Raw genomic sequence first — 20,172 nt, forward strand, 5'->3', positions numbered from 1 at the left:
AGTGAGGTTGCCAGTGGACAAGAAACTCTTCTGAACTGTTAACAACATTCAGATATTAAGGACATCTGGTTTCCAAGACCTTTGTGACCTCAAAGTGCTTGGACAGCCTCCTCTGAAAGTCCTGTCAGAGCGACTATGAATCCTGGTGTTTGAAGTGATATGGAAAATATTAAATCAGGGTCAGTGTTGATAGATTCAAAAAAATTGGTGGCTTAATATTCCCTCACTTCAAAACCTTGCCTAGAAGCTTTCCAGACTGGAGTAAAATTAATGAAGCTGCAGTCATACCTTTCTTTCTATTTCATTTCTATTTCATACATTTCTTTCATAACTGCCTGTGGTGGGTTGACCCTGGCCGGATGCCAGGTGCCCACCAAAGCTGCTCTAGCACTCCCCTCCTAAGCTGGACAGAGGAGAGAAAATATAACAAAAGGCTCATGGGTCGAGATAAGGACGGGAAGATCACTCAGCAATTACTGTCATGGGCAAAACAGACTTGACTTGGGGAAAAAAATTAATTTATTACCAGTCAAATCAGAGTAGGATAATGAGAAATAAAACCAAATCTTAAAAACACTTCCCCCCACCCCTCCCTTCTTCCCAGGCTCAACTTTACTCCCAAATTCTCTACCTCCTTCCCCGCAGTGGCGCAGGGGGACAGGGAATGGGGGTGGTGGTCAGTTCATCACACATTGTCCCTGCCACTCCTTCCTCCTCAGGGGGAGGACTCCTCATACTCTTCCCCTGCTCCAGCGTGGGGTCCCTCCCATGGGAGACAGTCCTCCACGAACTTCTCCAACGTGAGTCCTTCCCACGGGCTACAGTTCTTCACGAACTGCTCCAGCGTGGGTCCTTTCCACGGGTTGCAGTCCTTCAGGAACAGACTGCTCCAGCGTGGGTCCCGCATGGGGTCACAAGTCCTGCCAGCAAACCTGCTCCAGCATGGGCTCCTCTCTCCACGGGTCCACAGGTCCTGCCAGACCTGCTCCAGCATGGGCTTTCCATGGGATCACAGCCTCCTTCGGGCATCCACCTGCTCTGGCGTGGGGTCCTCTGTGGCTGCAGGTGGATATCTGCTCCACCGTGGACCTCCATGGGCTGCAGGGGGACAGCCTGCCTCACCATGGTCTTCACCACGGCTGCAGGGGAATCTCTGCTCTGGCGCCTGGAGCACCTCTTCCCCCTCCTTCTTCACTGACCTTGATGTCTGCAGAGTTGTTTCTCTCACATATTCTCACTCCTCTCTCCAGCTGCAATTGCTGCTGCGCAGCAACTTTCCCCCCTTCTTAAATATGTTATCCCAGAGGCGCTACCACCGTCGCTGAGTGGCTTGGCCTTGGCCAGCGGCGGGTCCGTCTTGGAGCTGGCTGGCATTGGCTCTGTCGGACATAGGGGAAGCTTCTAGCAGCTTCTCACAGAAGCCACCCCTGTAGCCCCCCTGCTACCAAAACCTTGCCACACAAACCCAATACACTGCCAAGTGCAGTTATGTGGCCTCAACAAGAGAGGGCAAAATAGCACTGTGGTAATGGGGTGCATCTTGGTGGAAGGCACTGGGATTATGCCAAAACCACTTTCAGTCCAAAGGGTACCAGCCCAAAGTGCTGAGTTAAGGTATCCTCAATATATCATCCAAGAACCATGGAAGCCTTTCAGTAATCTTTTATTTTGAATTAAACAAACAAGCGGTCAGTGGGTTAAATAAATTCTTAAGAGGAAGAAGCTCTAACATTCCTTCTGATCCTCCTTTCTTTTGTGACTCTCTCGTATGTGCTGCTCACAGGCTTTCCTCAGTTATTCACAGCCACGTGACAAATGCTACCTAATGGCCAGCTTATTCTATTTGTGCTTTTGTACTACCCTCTTCTTACAAACCTGAAACACTTTGAATTCACACAGTGAACTACAGAAAGTCAATGTTCACTTTTCATAGACTGGATTAATTTAAAAAATGGCTCATGCGAAAATCTTTGGATAAGCTACAGTGTATTAAGTTTTGTGTGGACACATCTATACTTTGAACTTTTCTGCCTGGCCTCTTGCTGATGTCCCATATGATATTGCTTCATGCTAGGGTTGATTGATCTGCTTACCTGTAGGCTCTCACTGGATCAAGGGTCAAGCTAATGGGATTCAGCTAATGGTGTGTATACCCAGAAGTAGCCTGTGAATATATACTCTCAAAATCTCATATACTATCTCATGCCTTGCAACCTCCTTGCCCAGCATACGTGAAGGGTCATCCAGAAGTCGTAGGTCATCATATGCCCAGGGAAAGCAGGCTGTTCAGACTTGCCTGGAGTGACCTGGAGATATAGGAGTATATACTAAAAAGAATGAGTGGAGAAGGATCTACTTAGGATATAGCTCATTGCAACAAGGAAGGAGTGAAACTCCAGCAAAAATGGGGGAAAAAACCCCAAGGCTGTAAACAAGGTCTCTGGCAATGTTCAGTGTACCTATTTCTTCTCCAAGGCTTTGGGTCTGATATAGGGTGCAGATGGTGGTGTGCAGGCTGTGGCCTGTGCTGGTGGCAAAGAGGAGACTTGTCCTAACTTAGCCAGGGCTATGAGGATGGAAAATTCCTGTAAAGCCAGGATCTTTTTCCTGTGCAAAAAGCCAAGGCAGAGCCAGACAAAGATGCTCCCTAAACACAGCATGAACTTGCTGTACCACTGCAGTAAGAGAGTTCTGAAGACGGTGGTAGTAGACTGTGTTCAGGTGTATCTTGGGGTTATAGAGAAAGGGATGAGGGAAGGCACACAAATGTGTTCTGCAAGCCCTGCAGTTGGTGTTATTTTAGGGCAACGAGAGTTAGGCAGTTTCTCCAGTCTGTTTGGCTTGTAACTCCCATTTTGATGCTATGCTTGCTGAAAGCAGCATCCATACCAGGGAAGTTTTGTTTGGTGATGATTATTCCCCTAAAATTTGCATAGTAATTGCACACCATCACTGACTCACCATGCCCATTCTCCCAGCCTTTTGCATTTTCATACTATCCAGGCCAATCACTGCAGCACATGCTTCCACCCCAATCAAACTAATGACAGTGCAGCACTTTCAGATAGATGAATGCTTAAGAGAGGCATCCAAGTCTACTGATAGATACTTCAGCTAGGGAGAGTTTGGACAATAAACAAGGCACTTTGATATTTGATGGACACCGTCAGCTTTCAGCTCCCATGGCGTTTTATGAGGTACATTTCCCAAAACAATATGTGTGGAAATGGAAGGTGATTAAACACCCCTTGGCTGGTCACAGTCACAGTCACACTCTTGGCGTCATCAGAGCTTAGGTCTAGTAAGGTTATTGCAGGACCCTGCTTGGCATTGTGCTTTGAATGTGCCCCCTAATGAAATAAGGGAGAACAGCAAGCAAAGGCAGTGCTGCAGCTCCTCATCAAGAGTTCAAGACAAAGCAGGTCCAGAAGGGTTGTTGGTGAAGCAATGCTACACCTGTGAGAGGACTCTTCTGCCACATGAAGTGACCACATCTCCCTTGTCTGTCCTCTGCTTTTCAAATAGCTCCCTTCTCTGCCCTTCAGGGCCTTATCTGTGCCAGGGTGAACTCCTCCAGCATAAGGACAGTCTGCCTCGACACACAGGCAGGGCTGACTGCATTCCCTCCTGATCCCTACTCTTCTTCCAGCTCTTTACTACATGGATTTCTCCTGCCAGACCTCCCAACGCCTCTCATGCCCACCACCTTTCCAACTTTTTAGGGCTCCTTTGGAAAGGGGAAGCAGTGTGGGAAGCATTTTATTGTTGCTAAGCCTTCCCCTGCCTGGGGAAGAGACTTGGGAATGGCATTCCAAAATCATCATTTTGGAAATGTTGTCATGGCTGCTACAGAGATCTCAGCTGACACAGTAATGACTTAATCAGTTCCTCAGCCTGTCTTGCTGCCACATCACAGTCTCCAAGAAGGGGGAGGGTATAAATTGCAGAATGCCACACTGACCTCCTAAGTAAGAAAGAAAAGGGAAGAGGTCAAGTGTTTCACATTGTCTTGATGGTATTGCAGAGGATGAACAAAGGAAAAAAATGAGGAGCAGAAGGGAGCTCTCTGAGCAGAAATACAAGGCAGCTTTTTACTTGCAGGGGGTGGGGGAGACAGAAATGAAAATGAAAAGCAACAACAGCAACAAAGAAAAAACCTGCAGAAGGGGCTTCTGGGGTGGAGACAGAAGCAGAGAGCTGGTGGAGAATGTGCTTGTGGTTCATTCCTGCGCAGTATGTCAACCCCAGCCAGTCGTGCTCTGGAGCCCAGAGGGACAAGTACTTATTATGGACAGCAGTACACTTGCCAAAACACAAGCCAGAAGCGCTTTCTTTCCTACTGCAAAAGCTAGGGCAACAAAACCAGCAGCTGCCCTGCAACTCCCACACTTCTGGTCAGGCAAGGACATCAGACAGAATTGCCACATCTCTACCCACCTGGGAGCATTGCAGCCTTACTGCGTGCACCCAGCAGCTATCCCACTGCTTTAAGGCATGGGTTTCATTGACAGTATTTCACAGATTGTTCCATGGATGAGTCTGTGCCTTGCTTGATGGAAAATTTTGCCTGGATTTGTCTGATGGGAGGTTTTACTACTTGCATTATTTGATTTTCAGTAAAGGCTATTTTTGACAAAAATGTTAAAGTTTCATAAATTTATATGCTATCTCATAAACACCATAAAATGCCTTTTTGACAAATCTAATAAACATAACAAAATGCCCTTTCAATAAAATCGCTGAAATCTTGCCAGGCTGCATAATAAAGGTGCATTTCAGCATGGTTAGCACCTAGGTTTAAAGAAGGAATACAAAACCACCCTCACCTTTGAGCCATGATTTGTTGCAGTTTGCTGACCTTAACATGTTCAAAGGCCCTGCACTTCACCCTTCTACCAGCCAGGGAGGCTCAGGGCTAGGTTTAGCTATGGGGCAAAAAATACAGTAAGTTTACATTTCACAGGAGCAGATATTTCTCAGTAGCCTCCAGCTTTGTCATACCTTCGTCAGCCTTGCAAATATATATTTCATATGCATTCCACATTAACTCTTGGTAGAATGGAGCAGGTCTTATAGAAGTGCCCAGGAAAAAGTTTCATGAGCTGGGGAAGCTGATGGGCAGGTTGTTTTCTTAGAACAGAAAAAAGTCACAACACCCTTGCTGTCAAAGTGTTGTTCAAGTGAGAAGAGCTACATTTCTCAGTGTGCATGTGTGAGTGTGTGTGACCCCATACTAGGTAGTTACCAGGTGGTAGTAGCTGGGAGAGGTGAACTTGTAGTGTAATGATGTGGTGACATCCATGGCCACAAGCAGAGAAGGAATAAACCCTCTGGGATACGTGTCCAGAATTACGGAGCTCCTGTTTCGCAAGAACTGCTACAGCCTTGCAGTGCTGCGGGGCACTGAGGAGAAAGCTGGATGAGTGGACATGGTGTGCTTGGAGCAGTTACACTGACAAGGGTTGTAAGCAAAGAATAAGGTGTGAAAAAAAATCCCAGCCACTCTACTTCCTAAACCAAAACTATGTGGCTGCAGGGCATCAAAGTGGACTCCTTTCTCCCATTCTCAACATCAAGTCCTTCATAAATAAAGGCAAATCCTTGTCAGAGAGGACCCACTTATTCAATTTAGCTAAAACCAGGGCAAAACTGTTAGATACACTGACACTCTGCTCAGCACCCCTGGGGTCCATGTGCAAACCAACCCAAATGCAAGGAACACATGCCAGGAATAAACCCACTCCAGGAGAGGACCCAAGCTGAGCCAGTGCTCTGCTCCTCTCCCTGCTCTCGTCTCTACTCCCCAGCACCAGAACCAAAATTCAGAGCAGCTGCCTAGGGCTGCAGTACACAATCCAAAGGGAAGGCAGCTGCCTTGCTGCCGTGCCTGACCCAGAGCAGGTTGCAGTGCCACGCTGCGGGGAAAGCTGCTGAAGGAGTGCTGTGCCGTGGGGAAAGCTGCCAGGAGCTTCTGCCAGATGGCTGCAGGAGAAAGATCCTCTCAGTCACGCCTTGCCTTAGATACACTGCTTATACGCACACCTTTCCTGAGACTCCGTGTATGTATGCCTTTCCTTGTTCCTTTGCCCCTCTACTGGGAAGGGACTGCAAGGCACCCGTACTTACCTCAGTTTCTGCTGCCTGCTTGTGAGTCAGGCATTCTGTTTTCCCAATTCACTATCATCCTGTTCTCCCTTTTATCCAAGAAGGATAAAAGGAGGAAGGTGATGGAGAGATGGGAAAATGGGGAGAGAGGAACATTGCCAGATAAACAAGGCAGTGGGAGCACAGTCTAAAGGGCCGTGGGCAGTGCTTGGGTGAGTGCTACCACATTTCCCCACTTGGTTCATGTATGAACCTCATGGCCTTATTCTTAAGCTGCAGCACCTTCAGCAACTTCCAGAGCTTCTTAGAGTAACAGAAGATGACTATCACTGACACTGCTACAGAGGCAGGATCCTATGGAGGCTGAAGGATGCCCTCTTAACTTCTCCGTGCGATGCAAGCACTTGTCTGGGTCCTATCTCTTCCTGCAGATGCTCTGCCTGCCACGACATGGTTAAGAGAGGTTTGGCAGTGGCACCCCAGAGCTATGGGATGCTGTTAGTAGCACTGTGCTGTTCATTGCAAGGAAGTGTTATTTCCATTTTCTTCAACTGGCCTGATGAACTTGGTGTAGCAAATCACTGGTAAAAGACAAGCATCACCCCGAGCTTGCTGAACTGTGCTCTCCCCTAATGAAACCAGTGAGTCCTCCGTAACTTGTGTCTTCCCTAAGTATGTGTTCCCTTCTTGGTGTTAGCCTCCTTCCACAAATACTTGTAGAATGGTCATGGAAATAATTTGAAGTTATCTTTTGCTCTGACAGATGAACTGCCAAGTGTGAAATGTCTCTCCACTGGTGGTGTTTATTAAGATCCTTCTGGAAATGACATGCATCTTCCAGTGGGCTCTAGGTTGGCAGCTGGTAGCCGAACATAAATGGGAACTCCTGCTTGCAGAGCAAAAGATAAACAGCAGGAAAGAACAAAGTACATCTCTGTCCCACAAATGAAGTGACATTCTTCAGCATTCTCTTCTGCTTTCTCCAATTTCATGGAATGTATTTAATTACTTTCCATTATAAACGAGACTTAAATTAGAGAAATGTGTTCAGAAATCTTTCCTTCATTGCACAGCTATATTAACTTTATGATGTCACAAATGTCAGAATAAAACATTTATGTTCTTCTCTTCATTGGCTAAAATTTGTCTGTGGTTGTAAATCTATGGAATTCGATTACACTAGATAGCAATTTGATGCTGTTTGTCTAGGTTTTGAGGTAAAAAGATTTACTAATTGCTCTAATTCCCTTGTTTCCAGAGTTAGTTATCAAATTCACTTAAATGATATTCTGCCTTCAATGTCATGAGAGCTATTACCAAAAGTGGAGGCAGAGGAGAGTCAGATCCTACATGGAAGATTTTCTTCTGCATGTTAGATATTCACGGCGTAATCTGAGAATGCAACATGAAGAAAATGCAGAGCTTTTGCCTGGTCTCCATCTGACCTAGATTCTCTCTTAGGCTGGGTCTCTTCGTATGCTTCTTCCAATTTCATATTCGATAGGTCAGGCCATTTATCCATTGTTTTGAGATTCATGACCCACATTACACCTCACAGTATAGCACAAGCAGTGAGATTTGTCTGATTTTCACCTGCAAAGTGTGGCTCTTCTCTGACAGCCTTTCACATTCATTCACAGCTTCAGTTGGAGGTGTTTGCAGGGTGGTCAGTGGATGATGTTGTTGTCCAGAGCTTCAGACTGGGCTGCGTAGGCTCCAGGAAAGGCTTCGCAGCAGTGGCAAGCAGAAGAAGGCTGCAAGTGCCGATTTTGAAAATATCTTTAATTAATAAGCTCCTGTGCAGCCAAGGGGAGTCAAAGCATTCCACTGAAACTTCTAAACTGGATCCCTTGCTGGCTCCTTTGGGTTGAAAGGTACTACAGAAATGTAGGATGTTATTGCAACTGACTGCATCAATATGGCTCAGTACCATGCGCAGCGGCATTGTTTAGAATGACAATGCAGGTTTGCTTAACCTTCACTGGTAAAGTCATGCCTGTTCTGGAGCTTTTACAGGGAGTCTGGGGAGGTGATGAGCAATGCTGACGCTAGTTGTCTGTAGTTTCCTCTCTCCAAATGAAATGGACACAAGATATATGATTATATCAATGTAAGTCTGCAGTACCACAACTGAGTATGTGAAAACAGTCTATGCTACCGTAAATCTGCCAAAGTTTCAATGAATTCAGTGGATTTATTCCAGATTTACTGTCACTAGGACCAGAATCTGTCCTAATTGTTATTCACTGAGTAGTAGGGTCAAAAGTCCCCTTTGTCTGTGAGAGTCTGCATTTATAGGTTTAGCTATGCTACTAAGCTAGCTATAGAGGCGTTTACACTGCATCACTGGTATAACTGTGAGAGATGAGCATCATTAAGCCAGAGTGCTCCAAAACACCAGTTCTGGAAGATGTCATTATAATATATTGCATCCCTTGGCCAGTTATGTCTCTTTTGACCTAGATCGCACAGGTCCAGAAAACCACCTCTTCTGAGTTCAGCTTGGATCTGCTTTCCTCTGCAGCCAGGCTTTAATTGAGCAAAGTTCCCTGAGCTCATTTCAATGAATATGGAGTGGATATATCAGCGAGTTTCTTTCTGAGCTCTCAGAGATCTCATTTGCTCTGGCATCTGTAGTCTCCATCAATTTTACTTTGTCTAGCCTGGAACATATTTGTACCCATCCTTTCACCTGTTTGTACATAAATGGAGGGTAATGGCTGAAGAATGAACAAAATTCCAGGAGAAACATTTCATACTCTGTTTATCCATTTCCTATTTACATACTCCTTATTTAATCATGATTCAGCTCTTTCTCCAGAAGGAGCTTGAGGAAAGACTGAGTCAAAACTGAGCTACAACCTCCGAAAATCAGGCAGCACTAAATGCTTTGTTTGTTCCTTTAATATAACACTGCTATATAGATATACTGCTGACACTAAGGAAAAATAAAGCGAGAAACTGACACGGAGAGATTGGAGCAATGTGGCAGTCAGGTTCTGCAGTGACTTCCAACACTGTTATGGACTCCAGACCAGTCCCAGAAGGCATCTCCTTTATTAGTTTCTAGGTATCTGTCATTTTCTGCTATTTGTGTTACTGCTGATTATTATCCTTAAGTTCTTTTCAGGAAAAATGGAGGGGAAAAAGGAGAATAAAAGAATAGGAAGGCAGAAGTGTCCACAGTGAGACATAAGCGGTCTCTTTCAGCATCTTCAAACCTCTTCCTAGAATAGCCGGCCTTTCCAGGCTTCTCTCCCAGGCTTCTCCCTCATGCCCAAATGCCCAAGGGAAGTGTTTCACATAAGAAAGGCATCTCTCAAAATGAGCAAGGAAGCCCCAGGAGGTTGTTTAATTCAAATACCCAAAAGTATAAGTGTGCTCTAAAAGAATGAAACAAACTTTGGAAGTTTCTGAACACTCTCAGTCGCTTCCTCACCAGGTGCCCTGGACTGTGAGAGCCTCTGTCTTCCATGTATCCTTTTCCCCTCCATCTGAAGAAGAAACCTACAGGAGACATCACCTGCCTGCAAAACTCTCAGATCACTAACTAGGTGGATCTGTGCATTTTCATCCTGGAATAGCTTGCTGCTTTGCTGCTTTGCTGCTTTGCTGCTTCGCTGCTTCTTTACTTCTTGTTCATAGGGTGATGTCAAAAATGTCATTCCTTATGAAAGATAGGAGGAAAGGACAATGTCAGTGTGTGATGTGTAGGGACTGTGACAGGAAGACAGGCCATAGATACAGGTCTAATATCACTAATAATACATGAGGCAGCATAATGGGAGGTCTTTGGAGAGAAACGCAGCATTTAAGGGATTCTGGACAGGTGGAATTCAGGCCTCCTTTGGGGGTTAATTATACCAATTGGCCCAATATATCCTGATGTTTCACCTTCTTTGATATATTAGATAATTTCAAACATTTAACCCATAGAAATGCCAGCTGCTGTAGCTGTTTTTTCATGGTCCTGCCCAATAAATTGAGACTCGGGTGTGTCAGCTTGGAGTCTCAGGCTCTGTGAGTCTTGCAGGGGTGCTGTTTTTATTGCCACAGGAACTTCTCCCGCTACGGCACAGACTGGAGAAGATCAGTAATGACTCTGATACTATAAATTTTAAGCTATTCTGGTTCTTGATTCAATACTACCTTAAGCTCTCATCCTCTCAGCCACTGACGACTTCATTGGGAGTACCGATTCTGAGCACTGTACCTGAGATATACAGCACCCTGCATTTTCATGTAACGATTAGACATTTAGGGGTAGGGTGGTTGTGGAAGAAAAGAAATTCCAGTATGACCCTTGTCAGCCATCACACAGAGACAGCTGCTGGATGGAACACAAAGATGGTACAGCATTGTCTTTTGTCTCCTTTTGTTGAGAGGATACTCCAAGAGCCCAAGCACTCAGTCATTGTCTAAGCACTGTACAAATATTGGTAACTAATTTGTATTCTATGCTATTCTGATAAAGCAAACAAGTAATTTTGTTTATACACTGAAGGCTCATTCCCTACCTGGTTATATTAAATTAAAGTTTGGACCAAGATCATCTGATGTACTTTAAATTAGAGAGAAAATATGGATGTCACATTCATGATTGAGTTGGCACGTGAAATTCGTGATTGTGTTTATGTCAGTGGGATTATATTAAAGTATTGGGTTTATTTTTACACTACATCAGGTCTCATACACTGCGGGACTCTGACACACAGTTGTCAAGACAGTCAGACAGGTTGCTGTGGGGTCTTTTGCTGCGATGGCACTGGAACTCCTGCAGGACAGCCACCACAATCCGTGGCCTCCTGGTACCTCCCCGAGCAAGCCGATGATACTGAACAGCTCTGTTCCAGTGCAGCGCTGGTGCTTTCCTGGTTACCGCTTTTTTTCCCTCTCCAGTACTCTTCCCTCCCACCAGTATTTCTAGTTCACTGTGCACACCACCAGCAGGGCTCAGCCCTGACCCCAGGCTCCTTCTTGAGATCTTCCTGGCATTTTTCCTGGAATACTACGGGAGTCTGTTTGGGAGTGAAAAATGCCTATTGCATAGAGCTGAAAAGGCAGAGGGCAGTGTTCAGCCTTCCTCTTGCTACACCAAGCTCCACCAGGCATGACTTTGCTTAAGGTCTTTCATTTTGTTCAGTAAGAACCAAGCTCCAGCAATTGCATCCCATTGAAATCAATGTCAGACACTCAAAGGCAGCTCTAACATTTGGCATCTGAGCAGGAAGACCCCAATTTACATGGGGAAGGCACCGGGCAGCATCCAGCTTAGAGCTCTGCTTGCTGCACAACAAATAAACATCGGTTTATTTAGCTTTCAGTAGCCTTGGAGCTAGACGCTTATCACCAGATGCAGCTCCCTTTACGTAGCACTAGCCTTGGAGAAGGCTCTCAACAAATCACGAGGCTCTTGTCTGCGAGGCTCCTGCTGGCTTTATATCTCCGTGCTGTGCTCAGAGACATTGCATGGGAGGAATAACAATGGCTCCGACAGCATTCGCTGGGGACCCCTTGACGGCTTAGCAGGCAAGCTGGGGAGCTGGTGCTCCCAGTAGGCTGACCTGTGTTTCTTTGGGTAAATCTATGGGAAGGTAAGGGCCAAGTGTAATAAAAGAGTAGGATGGGGGTGTCTATTTTGTACCTGGGATGGGCCACAGGTACAAAACACAGGTTTTGCTGTTTGTTGTGGCAACACTTTCTTACCTTTGGGGTCACAGGTGTCATTCCCCATCCCTTCACATGGCTCCCACATCGGTTAGCAGGTCACTCCCTCAATCCCCACTAGTAGGTGAAAACAGCACTGATTAAATTTCACATGCCCTGCATTCAGCGCGACGGCTGCCTCCTCTGGGGCAGAGCGACTGTCACATGCTGATACTGCTGGTTGAAAGCCCTTTACGGTGCTGATCCTAGCAATACCCCAGGCTTGCTTCCTTCAAGCTTAATTTGACTGTGTGTCAGCGCCAGACACAGCTCAGCTTTTACAGCGAGTCTTTGTCAGAGAGGGCTCCAGCGCTAGGAACTCACCCCACCGCCACTTCCCTGCTAAATCCATCTAAATCACATTTTCTCACAGTGTGCTTTGAAACAAAACCATTGTAACCACATATTTATTCCTTTCTGACATCTCCATTGCTCTGCCTCTCAGGAACTCAGCATGTTTTGTTTGAATTATAAGATGATTTTAATACTGTGTTTGTATTGTGTTCTGAAAGGCTTCTATTCTTGTTCTGCAGTGCCCCAAGTGTCCTGGCTGCAAAGTGCTGTAAGTACAACTGGATTATTACTTTGCTTAGGTAAACACCAGAAAACAGGTTTACTGGTATTGCCAAATGCATTGGAGCAAGCCCTGAATATATGTATAAACACACATGCCAGAGTTCACATAAATAATCAGCAGGTACATGCACACCCATACATACACCACAAAATTGTATTCATGCACTTGAACAGCAGACATCAAGGAAACATGCTGAAAAGATCACCTCAAATTTCTCTGCCTTTGAGGATTTGAGGTTAAGTTTGAATGCAAATCTGAGCTCATTCATTGCATCTCCTGATTTCTAGAAAAGCTTCTCTTGCTTTTGTGCAGCTACCTCAAACCAAGAAAATATTTCTCATTTCTGGCTTGTGTATCCCGTACCCACAACAACAGACATGTGGAAAATCTTGTTAAACCAAGTGAGTTTTCTGTCCTTGTGAGAGAAAGCCTCGGGAGAAACGCTCATTAGCTTCTGGCAGCAATAATTCAGAAGGCAAACCAAATCGTGATGTGAGGCACCTTGGGCACTCTCTCATTTAACTTTCTTCCTCCTGAATATCTATCCCTGTAAGGCAGGAAAAGCAAATAACAGCCAAGTCGCAGTGGGCCGTGCATGCGGATGCACAAGGAAAGACACCGAAAGTACGTTCCTTCCAGGTTGGACAAACAGGCAGACTCGCTGAAGAAAATACAAGACTCCTTTACTACACTGGTGGTTGCTCATGTAATTACGATGATGCTGGCACAGAAAAAGGAGGGTGCCTGAAGCCTTTGCCTTTCCAAAGCAGATGATGGTAGAAACTTGTTAGCTTGGTGGGAGGGTGGAAGAGGGGTAAGTGAGGGGGGAAGAAAGACAGATTTTAATTCAACTTCATTTCTTTGCTCCTGGCCCATGGCTTTTCAGATAGATTTTTTTTTTCAGGTATACAGCATTTGGCCTGTTTCCTCAGAAATCCTTGAGTTGTTTCTCTTTCCAATGTTTTGATCAGATTTGACTAGGAACGAAAGCACAGAGTTGAGCTGATCAATAGCAAAAGGAGCATGGTTTATCTTAGGTTGCTAGGCCTTGCTCTTTGCTTTTATTTTATTTTGTCTTGTCTTGATTATTGTTATATATGGCTGTGCCTGCAGAAATTCAATAGGAATTAAAAGTACCTTCCAAGGAGCTCAGCGTTGTTCTTTACTGAATTTTCTTGGACCCTGGGCAGCAGGAAAGGAGAAAATCCTGTGCTATCCCCTTGTTCCTTATCTCTCGTGTAAAATGTCAGCCTGACTGAGTAGAGACCATGACTGTTTCGCAACAGTACAGCCTTGGCTGCCGACATTTACACTGCAATATCACCTAAAATTGGTTTGTGAGGGCCCAAATGATGTGATAACGTGACAGAGGCAGCACTGCTGCTCTATCTGTCCTAGCCCTGCCACTCTTGCTGCCATTGGTAGAGTTGCAAAGTGGCAGCAGTGAAGGATGGTTTTAACAAAATAAAGATCAGTGAAGCTCTATGAATATATTGGTCTATATGGACCCCTGCTTATGAAAGACAGAGTTTTTGTTTAGATTTGCAGACTGGATTAGTTGGAAGCAACAATGTGCCTTGAGCTTCCTTTTATTAGGAGAGGCTCATAAGCTTGTTCTCCTGCTTAAAAGCTAAGTTCATCAGTAGCTGCCTTGGCAAGGCAAATTTGAATGAAATTTCAAGCTATTAACTCTTAAAACATAAATTTACTTATTGACCACTTCTATAAAGAGGAACAAAGGAAACAGCCACACCGCATTGGATCGAAAGTCCATTCAGCCCAGCAGTCTGTCTGAGAGTGGCAGTGGTGGATGCTTCACTGTAAATGTAAGAACAGAACAGTTATGCCTCACCTGGTTCACCTCCCCAACCTCCGGCAATCGGCATTTGAAAAGCTTCCCATTTTGCTAATCTATGATTTATTTCTAAGACTGAACCTTCCAGCAAAAGTTCCAGGATGAAAAAGTTTTTCAGGGATGTGTAAAGGTGTGACAGCAAGAGAAAACAGGAGCATTGCTTTGTTCATGTCAGGCAGTGTAGGAAGGCTGCCTGCTGTTGCACTATAAAATGACTGTCCTTGGCCCCTTCTTTTCCTCTCCCTCAGTAAATCAGCTCTTCCAAGCCCCGAGATCCAGGAGATTTCCAGTCCCATCTGTAGGGGTGGTTGATCTCCTTAGCTGGTGATGATGGGATATCCATTTACCTTCATGACAATTAGAAAAAACATATGAGTGGAGAAAGACCTAAGGGTTTATTTCTAAGGTGGAGGAGCAGAAAAAGCTTGAAGGTGATCTGCCAGTACTGAAATATTCCTGCAGCTCCAAGCAGAAAGTTGCAAACGTCCCTGTTTGTACTGGTGTTCTTGGCACATGCTCCTGAACCTTTTTCCACTGTGGTCAGTGAGCCAGCTGTTTTCACCAACGTCTTGTGATAAATAAGCCAGAAGAGCACAGCAAAGCCTGGGTGATGGACAATAAATATGAAGATTTCATTCTTGGCCTTTTGTGTCTTGACTGAGGGTCTCTTGCTTACCAAATTATTAAAATTGGACTGAAAGAACTGTTAAGTATCTTAATTGCTGTATGTAGAAAATAAAGTTGTATTATTACTATCTCCTCACAAGAACCAGATCACTGCTATCTTTTGGGGCTCTTTGCTAAGCACCTTCAGCATCCTCTTCATTCCCTCACATCTGCAATACTCTGTGTCCTGCCTTAGTTGGCACAATCATTCTCCATTTGCAGGACCCAGCTCTGCTCAGGAGTGCTTGGACATGTAAGTCCAGCACCTCCCTTTGTTTTTGTAAACCTGGCCCCACAGCTGGATTTCCTTATGTCGTGGTTTAACCCCAGCCAGCAACTAAGCACCACGCAGCTGCTTCCCAGTGGGGTGAGGAGGAGGAAAAAAAAGGTAAAACTCATGGGTTGAGATAAGAATAGTTTAATAACTAAAGTAAAATAAAATACACTACTAAGAATCATAATATAATAATAATAATTGTAATGAAAAGGCATATAACAAAAAAAAGAAATAAACCCCAAGAAAAGACAAGTGATGCACAATGCAATTGCTCACCACCCGCTGACCAATGCCCGAGCAGCGATCTGCCCCTCCTGGCCAACTCCCCCCTGTTTATATACTGGGCATGACGTTCCGTGGTATGGAATATCCCTTTGGCTAGTTCAGGTCAGCTGCCCCGGCTATGCTCCCTCCCAGCTTCTTGCACACCTGCTTGCTGGCAGAGCATGGGAGACTGAAACATCCTTAACTTCGGATAAGCGCTACTTAGCAACAACTAAAACATCAGCGTGTTATCAACATTATTCTCACACTAAACCCAAAACACAGCACTGTACCAGCTACTAAGAAGAAAATTAACTCTGTCCCAGCCAAAACCAGGACACCCTAGCTAGCATCTGGCAGACCTTTGCTCTTGTCTGGGACACTTCATCCCACAGCAGAGAATTTTCTTCAGTCCCTCATTAAACATAGTGTGTCCAACTTACCGAGCTGGTTAATCATGGAGCTTGTGCCTTAATGCTCTTTTTGTGGCCTTGTTTTAGTCACACTTGGCCACATGTTGAGACCTCCCAGGGCTGGGCAATGTGCTCTATTGCTCAGCAGCACTCCACCTGGGGGGATAAAAAGGGATGAGGGCTGGCTCTCAGGAAGAGCTCTTGTCCAGATTTTGGCTGCTGAAATGGTTTCAACTTTCGATGTCAGCAGTGGTAGAGGTTAAGTGAATCAGCATCCCAAATTTTTCACCATAAAAGCCCTAGAGGCAGCAGCCTAAATCCGATCGAAATGATAATTTTCTTTCAGAATTTATTTCCTTTGTACATTTTTAGCTCTCGTTATCCCACTAGAAGTCTCTCTGTAGCCACATCTCTCTTTTTGTCTTTTAACAACGCCTATGTCCATGGCATACAAGCACCCCTCTCCAAACATCCTTTTGGAGCTCAACACCTGTAGGCTGGAGCTGAGGATTCATCAGCAAATAGGTAGTAGAGCTAAAAATGACCCCAAGGAAGATCTGAACTAAATCTTTCAAAGCTTTCAGATCACGGTGCTTTAATTAGCTATCAGACAGCTAAGCACTCTGGGCCCTTGCAACGTCACCCTGCAACTAGCTGCTTGCCTGGGCCAAGAGTCTTACACTAGCAGAAACTTGGGAGGTTGTCATCTCTTATCTCTCTTGCAAACTTTGCCATCGGTTTTGAATGTGACATTTCGTAATGTAGCAACAGTACAGCATGAAATAAAAAAAAGAAAGAAAAAGAGGAAAAAACCCCTCTCAAACTCCAGAGAAGAATAGCTCCTGCCATTTCCCTTTTGTATCCACTGCCAAGGTATTTGAAAAGAGCAGGAGATAAGTAAGCCTTATGACTACTACAGATTAACAAGCTCTGAGGTACCGAACGCAGATTGCTGCTGCTGGGAGTATAATGGCTATTGAAATTCACATTTATACAGACATTTCCATGGTGGCACTGCAAAGAGCGGGGTGTATAGAAGCTACAGACCATAAATGCTGAGGCCATGCAAAATAAGACAAAGAGCAAAACCCCTGTCACTGGGAAGCAACAGGGCACTGACCAGTTCCTGCCATGTAGGAGACCCTCTCCAACTTCAGATTATGGATCTTCCTCAGAGACAAAGGATACACTAAAGCTTAGAAAATTCCTGCCAGAGGCTTTCTACAGGGGAGGGAACCCGAGTCCCTGACGTGCAACGCTGAGTGACAAACTGCCATGAGGTGTCTGCTGTCCTGCCAGGCTCTCCAGGGCAGATCATCATAGGCACTGAGGAACTTCTGCCAGGTGAGCCAGGGAAGATCTGGAGGACAAAGGTACAATGGAGTTTTTGGGTTCTTTTGCAGCCTTTGTTTTTGCTTATAGTTTGTTTTGCAGAACTCATTGAACAGGGATGGGGCTTCATGCAAGAGGTGCTATGGCTTTTCACCATTGCAGAGGCATGTTGTGTGGTTGTCCTTGACGCATGGGCTACAATGTGCCATGTCATTGTTTTCCAAGATGTGTACCAGAAAGCGCAGGCAGGGTTTGCTCAGGGCTGGTTAAAGCAAGAATGACTTTTGCTTTCCTTGCGTTAGCACTGGAATATAAGAGGCTCAAAATCAGCTGTACTGGGGTTGCACCAGGATAATGACACTGTTAATTCTCATCCACGATCTGTGATGCAAATCGTGAAGCATTCTGCACATGAGTGAATTCAGTTTTCCCGATCTCCTGAGTTGTAAGGTCAGTAGTACTGTTCCCATACTATGGCTGGGGAAATGGATGTACGGAGAAGAAAAGTGCTTTTTCCAGCATCACCTAGAAGACCAAGGACAGACTTGGGAAAATAGCACAGATTTCATTTCTCCAAGTCTCCTGGTCTAGCCCCTACACATGCAATTTCTTGATAAAGACACAAGTCAGTTCTTTTTGCATGTCCTCATAGTGTACAACATCTACACCCACAGCCTCTGAACACTTTCCAAGCATTTGCAGTGTTATTCTTCCAGCATCCCTGTGAAGGAAATACTAGAGTGCCTCTTTTCCACCTAAGGAATAGCAATGCAGGGGGTCTAAGGTGTGTCTCATGCCTTTGGTTTGAAGAAATCTGAGATTATATAGAAAGCTGAACTGGTAGTAAGTAATGGTTGCATAAGCTCCAGAAGAAAGCACTCTAATAACCTGTTTTTTGATATTTAGTTGCAGGAAACTTAATACTTCCTCTGCCAGGGGAGGAGGGGCAAACTCTCAACCAAACTTTCACGTTTGCACCTCTCTGGAGAGTAGAATTTGCACATAGTTGTTAGATCTCAGTTATATCTATACATTTCTCTCCAGCTGCTGCTGTTACTCAGCAGAAAGGTGGGATGTTGGCTTTCATCTCTTACGTGCTTTTGATTAACTGATCCCCAAGGAAAAGAGGGATTAAAAACCACATCTGCAGGCTCCGAAGGATATGTCCTGGACAGATCTGTTTTTCCCCCTTCCCTCCCGTCCTGCAGCTTTCCGTCCTCTAAGTGCAGGGAGGTTTCAGAGCAAGGGCAAACAATTCCAATTTGTGTGATGGTTTTGTGTTATACTTAACCCATCAGAAAAATGTGGTGTCTACATCACGTGGGGTGCTCAGTGCTATAATAGCAGGGGGTGTAGATCATGACTGAGCAGCACTGGCAGAGATGTGTGGGGGTGGCACTGGAATACGAATGTGACCTGGAGGTCAGAAGTGAAGAAGCTGGCAGATTTTGGTGTGTGACACATTTTGATACCAAATACCTTTGTCAAAGAGGTGTGTCCTTACTCCATTGGAGCCATCAACACTCAGGGCAAATTCATTGTGTCAGAGGAGCCACAGTTTCTTCTAGAATTGCTAAAATTCAGTATCAAACAATTAAAGGTTAAAAATAACTCCACGGCTGTGTCTATTCCTCTCTCTAAGTAAATGTTTACTTTCTTTGTTTCTATGTTAGTGGCACTGGCCAAGTCAGCACTCAGATGCAGCAGAACTGAATGAGTTATTGCTCTAGCCCCCAGGGTCACACAGAGCACACGGACATGACTCAAGAAGCACATAACTTATTTTTACTGGAGGGAGAATGTGGAAATGATCCCCAGGTCTACAAATGGAAGGAGCCGGTCCCATAACAGTTAAGGCCACCAGGCTGTCTTATTAAGGTCAGATCTAGTGTGTCATGTTGAACGTAATTATTCCAGTGCTTATAATTTCAGTACATTTGATTCTGAATATAAAATGAGGCAATTTTCTTCCTGGGGATAAGAGAAATGTGTGCCTTTGCAGAGCATGAGACACAATCACTCTCAGACTGGCCAGCTTTATTCCTTCCTGATGAGGCACTGACTCCCCAGGGAATAAGCTGAAAACAGTATTTTCAACAGAGAGGGCAAAATACAAAAAGAAACTTTTTCTTCTGCTCGCAGGGGTGTTGTGCTTGGATGGTGGCCTGTTGCTAAGTGGCCCCATGGGAACGATTCCCAAAAGCATCATAGTTCTGTGTCCGGGGATTTCATTCCCTTTAGACCTCTTTCATCTCTTCATTCAAATCCTAATGCTGAGATTGACCCTGTAAGCTATTAGTTGCCCTCAGCTACCATTCTTCCTGTTTTAAAAGCAAGGCTGATAGGAACATTAAAATAAAAGACTCTTCAGACCTGGCAAATTTTGTCATTAGGTAAGTGCAAAATACTCTTCTTTTTTTTTTCCTCTTTTCTTTGTGAAGTGAATGGGATTGGATTCTTTGTTGCCTTGCACTTTACACTGAAATGTATGCTTGTGCCAAACGCTTATAACATGCTGCCAAATCCAAAGAGTAGCATTTTGTACGTTCTTTGTTCAGGCATGAATGCCTGTGCAAGGTGCAAAGTAAGACTAGCTCAGATGTTACAATAGTCCCAATCACAGAATGTTACTAGCAAATGCTAAAACACGGTAGCACATTTCCTTAGTTCTTCTGCCTCTTGTCTGAAAACAGGATCACTGAGACTGAGCACAATCCTCATCCTACAAAACTGGCATAAATTTAGAAAGCTACTGCGTATAAAACACCACTTCCCATGGCCTTGTTCACTTGCAATCTGCAAATAAAATTTAATTTTTCAAAATCTGAACCCATATAGGATTATAACATTGCCAGTTTGTACCCTCAATAATTTTCAGGTGTCCTGTGAACACCTATAACTGCAGCACAGAATGGATGCAAAAGGATTCTGTATGCACTCACAATTAAAACACCTGCTACCTCTGTTCCATTTCATA

This window comes from Gymnogyps californianus, chromosome 3 (genome assembly GCF_018139145.2).
Source record: "Gymnogyps californianus isolate 813 chromosome 3, ASM1813914v2, whole genome shotgun sequence".
Taxonomy (NCBI): domain Eukaryota; kingdom Metazoa; phylum Chordata; class Aves; order Accipitriformes; family Cathartidae; genus Gymnogyps; species Gymnogyps californianus.